Source organism: Myotis myotis, unplaced genomic scaffold, assembly GCF_014108235.1.
Source record: "Myotis myotis isolate mMyoMyo1 unplaced genomic scaffold, mMyoMyo1.p scaffold_m19_p_13, whole genome shotgun sequence".
NCBI lineage: Eukaryota > Metazoa > Chordata > Mammalia > Chiroptera > Vespertilionidae > Myotis > Myotis myotis.
In genome coordinates this window covers 511,088-519,299 of record NW_023416317.1, presented here as the reverse complement: position 1 = coordinate 519,299, position 8,212 = coordinate 511,088, and the positions used below count along the sequence as shown (strand labels likewise).

At 57.0% G+C, this 8,212-nt stretch overlaps 1 pseudogene; it reads left to right on the top strand.

Annotated features, from left to right (window-relative positions):
• Window positions 1-5,739: 5,739 nt before the first annotated feature.
• Window positions 5,740-6,788, top strand: LOC118668552 (annotated as a pseudogene).
• The last annotated feature ends 1,424 nt before the right edge of the window (window positions 6,789-8,212 follow it).

Sequence of the window (8,212 nt, the reverse complement as noted above, 5' to 3'; positions counted from 1 at the left end):
CTCCCCCCATGGCTGTGCAGGGACCGTGCTCCCCCCGCCCCCATGGCTGTGCAGGGACCGTGCTCCCCCCGCCCCCATGGCTGTGCAGGGGCCGTGTCCCCCCCCATGGCTGTGCAGGGGCCGTGTCCCCCCCCATGGCTGTGCAGGGGCCGTGCTCCCCCCATGGCTGTGCAGGGGCCTGCCGGGCGCTGCTCTGCTGATGCTCTGCCGCCACCTGGAATTCAGAGTGATTTCCAACAGCGACCACATGGTCCCTGCGCACCCGCCGCACACCAGCCACCCGGACACCCAGGGGGCAGGCAGCCTAAGAAACGTTCCAACCTGCGAAGAACTTTTGAAAAATTTATTTGAGCCAAAATGTGGACAATTGCCTGCGCTGGGTGTTAGAAAGGCTCTTCAGCGGTGTCGCGGGAAGGAGACAGCGCCCGCCAGGAGGGTGCCGGGCCGGTGGCAGGCACACAGGGGACACCCCCCTTTCACATGCCCCCCGTTCCTGCCGCCCCTGATCGCTGAGGGAGCTGTCAGCAGGTCTGTCTGAGGAGGCGCCTGGAGAAGGAGGGGGCGCGCCTGTAGGAGGAGCGGGGTGCCTGGAGAGGGAGTGCCTGGAGGAGGAAAGGCGCCTGGAGGAGGGGGGGGGCTTAGGGGAGGAGGGGGATCTGGAGGAGGGGGTGCCTGGAGGAGGAGGGGGGCCAGGAGGAGGGGGGCCTGGAGGAGGAAAGGCACCTGGAGGAGGGGGTGCCTGGAGGAGGAGGGGGGCCTGGAGAGGGAGTGCCTGGAGGAGGAAAGGCGCCTGGAGGGGGGGGGGGCTTAGGGGAGGAGGGGGACCTGGAGGAGGGGGTGCCTGGAGGAGGAGGGGGGCCTGGATGAGGGGGGCCTGGAGGAGGAAAGGCGCCCGGAGGAGGGGGACCTGGAGGAGGAGGGACTGGAGGAGGGGGGGCTGGAAGAGGAAAGGCACCTGGAGGAGGGGGTGCCTGGAGGAGGAGGGGGGACTGGAGGAGGAAAGGCGCCCGGAGGAGGGGTGCCTGGAGGAGGGGCGCCTGGAGGAGGGGGGCCTGGAGGACGCGGCTGCGGGATGCGCACTGGAGCGCTGGCTGCCCGCAGAGGCGGGAGCTGGCACCTGAGCTTCAGCCTGGAGGAAAGACTCCTTCACTTGGACACTGGGAAGCAGACTCAACGGGCTGGGACGGGAGCGGCAGGTGGCACCTGGTTTTACACATTAAATCAAAGAGACGCCCTGGCTGACGGAAACCCATTGGGGGTGGATCCGAGCGGAGACAGCGGTGAGGAGACGCCCCCTTCCGCTCGCGGTGCAGGCAGGGCCAGTCAGCCGGTCACTCGGTGCCGAGGGGACCGCGGCCTCCGCAGGGAGCCTGTGCTGTGAGGGTCGGGAAAGGGGAAATGACTCTGACCTTCCAAGGAGATGTGATTGTAGATGCAAAAAGACAGCAGACAGGCTCAGCTATGGCAGACTGACCTTTGTCAGGGAAGATACCTGCCTAGGACATGACGACCCACCATGAACTGCTTTTAGTTGAAAAGTTTTCATTTCAGACATCCTTCGTGGTGACTGTAGGTCTGAGTTTGCAAGACACCACGCAGGCCTCCCCTGAGCCTGTCAGGTGAGCCCGTGGCCCCTTTGGTCCACAGAGATCAGACCCAATCAGTGAACATCAAAATCAAACCAAGGTTCAATCTCAGGAAAAACTAAGTCATTCTCAAGGGGGGAGGGGATGGCAAATAACGCTCTGCTCTGACATTGAAAGACCCGATTTTGCCCTTTTTTAAATTTTTGGATCATTTTTCTTAACAGCTCCGTCTGCATGGCCCAGTCCACAGGAATGCTGCCCCACGCAGGCCCGGCCCTTGGTCAGAGCTGGTGACAGCCTCCCTCCCCACTCCGGCCCCTCACAGCTGCAGCTCAGCCTCTCCCAGGGCTGCTCCCCGCCTGGCAGCCCTCAGAGCCTCCCTGACCCCCCAGCGCTGTGATGGCCCTCGCTGTGCCTGTGCCTTGGCAGGAATGTCAGCCCCGAGAGGAGCGCGGGCCGAGCCCAGGGCAGGGGCGGAGCGCAGAGCGGAGGAGGTGGCGGCTGCGCTGGGCTCCCCACGAGGCGCCGGCCCTCCTCTCGCGGTGCTCGGTCTGGGCGAGGCCTGGCCGCCACGGCCCGGAAGCTCCCGTGCAGGCCGGTGACAGCCCCCGAGGCCGCGGCAGGTGCGGGCACCCTCGCCCGTGTTGCTGGGTCACGCGTTCCCACCCGCCGCCCGCCTCCCCGCGGCAGCGCCCGAGCGCCGGCTCCCCCGGAACGGCCCTGGGCCCCGGGCCGAGCGGAGGGGCTGCTGCGCCGCGGGAACCTCCGCGCATTTCACGCCCGGGGCCCCGAGAAGCCGGCTCGGCGGCTGCGGAGGAGCCCCCAGGGCACCCGGCTCTCCCGCACCGGCGCCGGCGCGCGTTTCTCCCGACCTGCTCCCCCGCAGGGAGACCCGCACCTGCGGCCTCGGGGCTCCGGTCCTGAGCTCTGCCGCCCCGGAGAGTGACCCCCCGACGACCCCTTCCTCGGAGCGAACAGGAGGCCGCGCGTGACCGCGCCTCGCTCTGGCCTCCGCTGACGTCTCACCAGCCCGTCCTCTGGGCGGCCGCCTGCAGGGGTCAGTGCCCACAGCCGGGGGCCTGGCTCTCCCGCGGGGACCCCCTGGCTCTCAGGCCCGGGGACAGGGAGGGCGCTGCGCCCGGAGCCGACTCCGCGTGGGGCCTCCGCTGGCTCCTGAGCGGTGGCCACGTCCCCGCGGGCCCGTGTCACTCTGCTGGGAGCTTTGGCGCAGAATCCAAACCGAGCGCGGTCCTCGCCGGCACAGCCCAGGCGCCGCCTCTCACCCCGCATGGCGGCCGGCGCTGCGGCTCCAGGCGCGGGGGCTCACACCCCATCCAGGTGCCCATCCTGAGCGGGTGCCCATTCCGGGCGGGTGCCCATCCGGAGCGGGTGCCCAGCCGACCCTCGGGGCGTGTCTCTTCGGAGCAGCAGCCGGGAGCTGGGCCTGCACTCCAACTCTGCATCTGGGGCTTCTGATTTGATTCAACCTTTAGCTGAGAGTTCTTGGGGTTCAGCAGAAATAAGAACTCAGCTTCGCTGGGGTGATGCCCAGGGCGTTCACTGGCCACCCCAATAAACAGAACCAGAGAACACAGGGGTCTGGGACCGGCAGACCGGCCCCCCGGGTGCAGTCGGGGGCGGAGCCGCGGTCACTGGGAGGAGCACACAGCCCCCCTCCCCCAGCACACAGCCCCCCTCCCCCTGCTGCTCCCCGGCGCTCCTGAGGGGGGCGGGGGGGGGCGCTGTTGCCTCCTCCGGTCCGGCCAGCCCTCAGGGCCGCTGTCGGGAGACTCAGACACAGAACCAACAGGCACCGCGTCAGGGGCCTGCAGGCCCCGCCCGGCCTCAGTGCGGCTGGTCTACTCGGACAAAGAAAACGGCAAGACCTGGGCCCCGTGGGCTGGGTGCTGTGCTAGGAGACCTAGACAGGTATCTCTCATTCTCTCCCCCAAGCATCTGGAGAGATGAAAGCATCGCCCCCATTCTACAGATGAAGAAATTGAGGCCCAAGGAAGTTTAATGAGATGCTGAAGGTCACAGAGCGGGGAGGGTAGCCCCAACCTGTCTTTACAGCAGGGGAGACACCCTCCCGGCAGCCTCGGTCTCCCGCACAGCACCCCGCCCTGAGACAGTAGCTGTGCGCATGGGTAGCGCTCTCGCCCGCCCGTGAGCTGCAGCTGCATACGGACAGGGTGGCCGGGCTCAGTGACGGTGGCGCAGGCCCGGGTCCTGCCTGCCTGGCCTCCCCTCACTGCCCCCCCCTCCCTGCAGGCGGGTCCCAGGGTGCCCTCAGGCCACAGCTCAGGACTGGCGGACACGTGTCCTGTTTCCTTGCAATCACCTTGGGGTGATTCAAGCTCAGGCATGTTTGTTTCCGTGTCACAGCCCTTCATTCCTTCAGCCATGAGAGCCACCAGGTGGTCAGGTACACTGATGGTGCCTTTTATGCCTTTCTCTCCTTTTGCCTACATACGGCTTCTGCTGCCCTGCAAACCACCCAGAGGTTTTACGTCTGTCATCCACTGGGGGGCTGTGGGCGGAGGCCACGCCCACCGCACCTGCTCGCAGGTGCCAGCCTCCCAGTGGTCCAGGCAAGTTGCTCTATGTCCAAGGTCACAGTGGAGGACACTGAGAATCACGTGACAATGGGCCGGGTACCAAGGGAGACACACTGTGCTTAGCTGTGGAAGAAAGGGGCCACATTCGAACCTGACCAGCTCAGGGGAGGCCTGCATGGCGGTCTTGCAAACTCAGAGACCTAAAGTCACCACAAAGGATGGTCTGAAATTAAACTTTAATGAAAGCAGTGATGGTGGGTAGTCACCTCCTAAGCCAGTATCTTCACTGACAAGGTCAACCTTTACCTTAACTGAGCTTCTCTCTTTTTGCATCTAAGATAACATACCCTTGAAATGTCTGGGTAACTTGTAACTTCTCTTTTTCTGGACCCCTTGGGGCACAACCTAATGTGCCTGGGCGCCAAGACAGATACCACAAATTCCTTCATTGTTATCATGTTAATTGTTCCTGCACCCACCTAAGTATGTGTCTATCATTTTACTTTTTATCCAATCCCAGGATAATCTATCACCAATGGATTTCATGTGACCCCCCTACATCCCTCCTTTGATTGCAATGAATAAAAATAGATGTAACCCGCCATTCTCTGGAGCACTATCCCAATCCATTGAGATATTACTTCCCGGCAATTGTCGACAGTTTGGCTCAAATAAACTCACAAAAATTCTTTACAGGTTTCAATGTTTTTTTTTCGTTGACATCACTTGGTGTACTCACGGCAGGATTCCAAAGCAGCTCACCCAGGACCATCCTTTGGACCCGTACTCGGTGCTAGGATCCAGCAAGGGGCCCACTGGTGAACTTGGGAGAGTTGTCTCTTGGATCCAGGACCTTCCCTTGCTTTGGTAGAAGGTCTGACTTTATTTGAGCTGTTTTAAAATCCTCAAGGTGGAACCAGGTTTGACAGAACCCAGGTTAAGGTGGGACTGGAGGAAAAAAATGGGTGGCTGATTTTGATTTTGGCTTTTCAAATGGAATTTCTTTCTGAGAGTCTAAGAAAAAACCTATGCATATAAATGAGCTGAATTCATTCTGCCCTGATGATAAAGGGGCACATCCTCCCTCCAGTCCGATTCTGGGGTGTTCTTAGGTGACTAAGAATCTTTGTGGAGGTGTCTGAAATGCAGGAGCCCCATAAGGAAGTCCCAACTCAACTGTAATTAACTCACTGGCTCATCTAGGGGGCCACCATAAGGCTTGGTACCCACTATATAATATGTCTAAAAAATTTGCTCAGACTACAGATATCCAAAAATAAAAAAATTTACAAGCGAGAACAAAACAGAATGAGCCCTATCCTGTTCTGAGCCTGCTTTCAGTCTGGGGATCCTTGGAGGTACTGTTTTCCGACTTTGACTTTTGGAGTTCCAGGGAGATAAGGCTTCAACTGAGATAACCAGAATCAGGTCAGCGAGGTGAGGAGTCCCAGACTCTGCCAGTCATCACAGAGCCTGAAGAAAGTGGAGCTCAGTGGCAGAGCTGTAACGTCAGATCAACAGAGGAAAGAGTCCCAGGTGCTGCCAAGCGTTAAACTCAGTGGGTCCCAGTTGGCCAGCTGTCCCCAACACAAGTCATGCCTCACCATCGGAATAGTGAGAGCTGCAACCTTAAGGAAGACCTTCAGGCCCCAAGAGAGGCACAGAGCCTGGTAGGGTTACAGGTTCCCATCGCTGAAGAGGAAGAAGCCACCAGTACCAACACCTCATTCTCCTCTCTCTCCTTTGACCCCTGGCACTCGAGGATTTGCCTGCCACTGGGATACTTAGTCTTTTTCAGAGTTTACGGGTAATCTACTCCTCCTCCACTGCCAACACAGTCACTCTATCAAGCCACCAAGAAGAGGATCCAAGTACCTTGCAGACTCCACCAAATCCTGAGTCCTTGTTCACTGAAGTGCTAAAAAATAAGATGTATGACTTGGTGCGGTACCTGATTATCAAGTATGCTACAAAGGAGCCCATCACAAAGGCAGAAATGCTAGAGAATGTCATCAGAGAGCACAAGGATCACTTCCCTGTGGTCTTCAAGACAGCCTGTGAGTGCATGGAGATGTCTTCGGCATTGAAGTGAAGGATGTGAGCTCCCCCTCCCCCCCCCCCCCCCCCAGCCATTTCTACGTGCTCATTACATTACTAGGCCTCACCTACGATGGGATGCTGAGTGATGTCCAGGGCATGCCCAAGACTGGCCTCCTGGTATTAATCTTGGGCATAATCTTCATGCACAGAAACCGTGCCTCAAAAGAGAGAATCTGGGAAGTGCTGAATATGATTGGGTTGCATGCTGGGAAGAATAATTTCCTCTATGGGTAGCCTAGGAAGCTCATCACTGAAGCTCTAGTGCAGGAAAAGTACTTGGAATACCAGCAGGTGCCCAATAGTGATCCTCCATGCTATGAGTTCCTGTGGGGTCCAAGAGCCCATGCTGAAACCACCAAGATGAAAGTCCTGACATTTTTCACTAGGGTCACTGGGAATGACCCCACTGCTCTCCCACACTTGTGTGAGGATGCACTGAGATGAGAGAGAGAAAGCCCAGGCTAAAGTTTCCTCGGATGATACTATTGCCACAGACTATAAAAGTTCAAGTGTCCTGTCCAGCAGCTTCTCCTGCCCTGAGTGAAGTCTGAAGCCTATCATTCTTCACTCTCCATTTGAACACAGCAGCCAAAGTTCTAAGTAGTGGAGGACCTGGTGGATATGGAGGGAACACCTTAGTGTTCCTGTTCAATATAGGTGATTTGGAGATTTTATCTTTTTTTGTTTAAATTGTTTTTCCTTGTAATAAAAAGTTTAACTAGGAAAAAATAAATAAATAAAATTTACAAGCGTGCACAACCCACAGACACCATAGAATAACCTGCAAGGCCAGAAGCTCCCAACCCCAAGCCCTCATTTACTAGGAAGCCTTTACTTGCGAGTGCTTTACAGAAATGGGAAGATTTAACTAGAAAATATCAACTTAGAATTGACCAAAGTGCAGTTGTCCTTGGGTACCTACATTAATATCTTGCATGCAGAAATTAGAAAAATGCCTGCCGGCTCTGAAATTAAACTGAATGAGTATATGGGAAACATATCTTGATTTGGAAATTAGAAGCTTCTAAGGAAAAGCATAGAAAAAAAATTCTTCTAAAAAAGATGAAAATAAGAAATGTTAGAGACTGTCTCAGAACTATTCTGAAGTTAATAAATGCCTACACCCCGTCTTCCCCCCTGTAGGAAGCATGCCTCTGACTTATCGTCATAGAAAAGAAACAGTAGTGGCCAGGCCATTACTGAATTCCCCCAGAGCAAACAGGGTGTCGGGTGGGGAGAGGGTATGAGCTGGCAGCACAGGTCCTAGGACAAAGGGAGGCTGAGCGCAAAGGGTCACAAAAGACCTGCCGAGAATGGGAGACAGACATTCCAGGCCTAGGGAACACTTTCCCCAAAACAGTCCATTGAGAGAATGCTGAGGTTCTGGGGAGCAGCCGTCCCCAAACCAGGGACAGGAGACACTGCCCTGCTGTGGTGTGTGTGTTTTCTAATGCGGGGCGTTTTGTGGTATCTGTGGGTTGTGCGTGCTTGTGAATATTGTAAGTTTCTGTTGATGTTTTGTGTCTTTGTTGTTTGGATCAATCTGTTTACAGATGGGGCATGTTCAGCTTTGCTGGGAGCCCAGCTGCTGTGGGCAGGCTGAACTGCAGGAACTTTAAGGTCTCTTTGCTAGCTTAGCTTGCTCTTCGCCATTTTGCCATTTTACGAACATAGGGAACTGTGGGGGGCTGTTTCTCTCTTTTCCACGTCCTGCATGGAAAAGGAAACAGTCCATTTGCTGAGTGGAGGAGCTGGGGATTAAGAAATTAAAGAAAGACCAAGACGCAGAAATAGATTGTAAGCTGGGGCCAGGTGGGCACCATCCTCTCTGATGGAGAGGCGGCAAAAGCGGGCTGAGCCACACAGCAGGTTTATTTTAAAGGCCTAGATTTACATATCTAGTTCCGCCCCTGCCTGATTAACAAGTCCAGCCTTATTGGGGAAGCATGTTCCCAGGGCGTGGCTCTG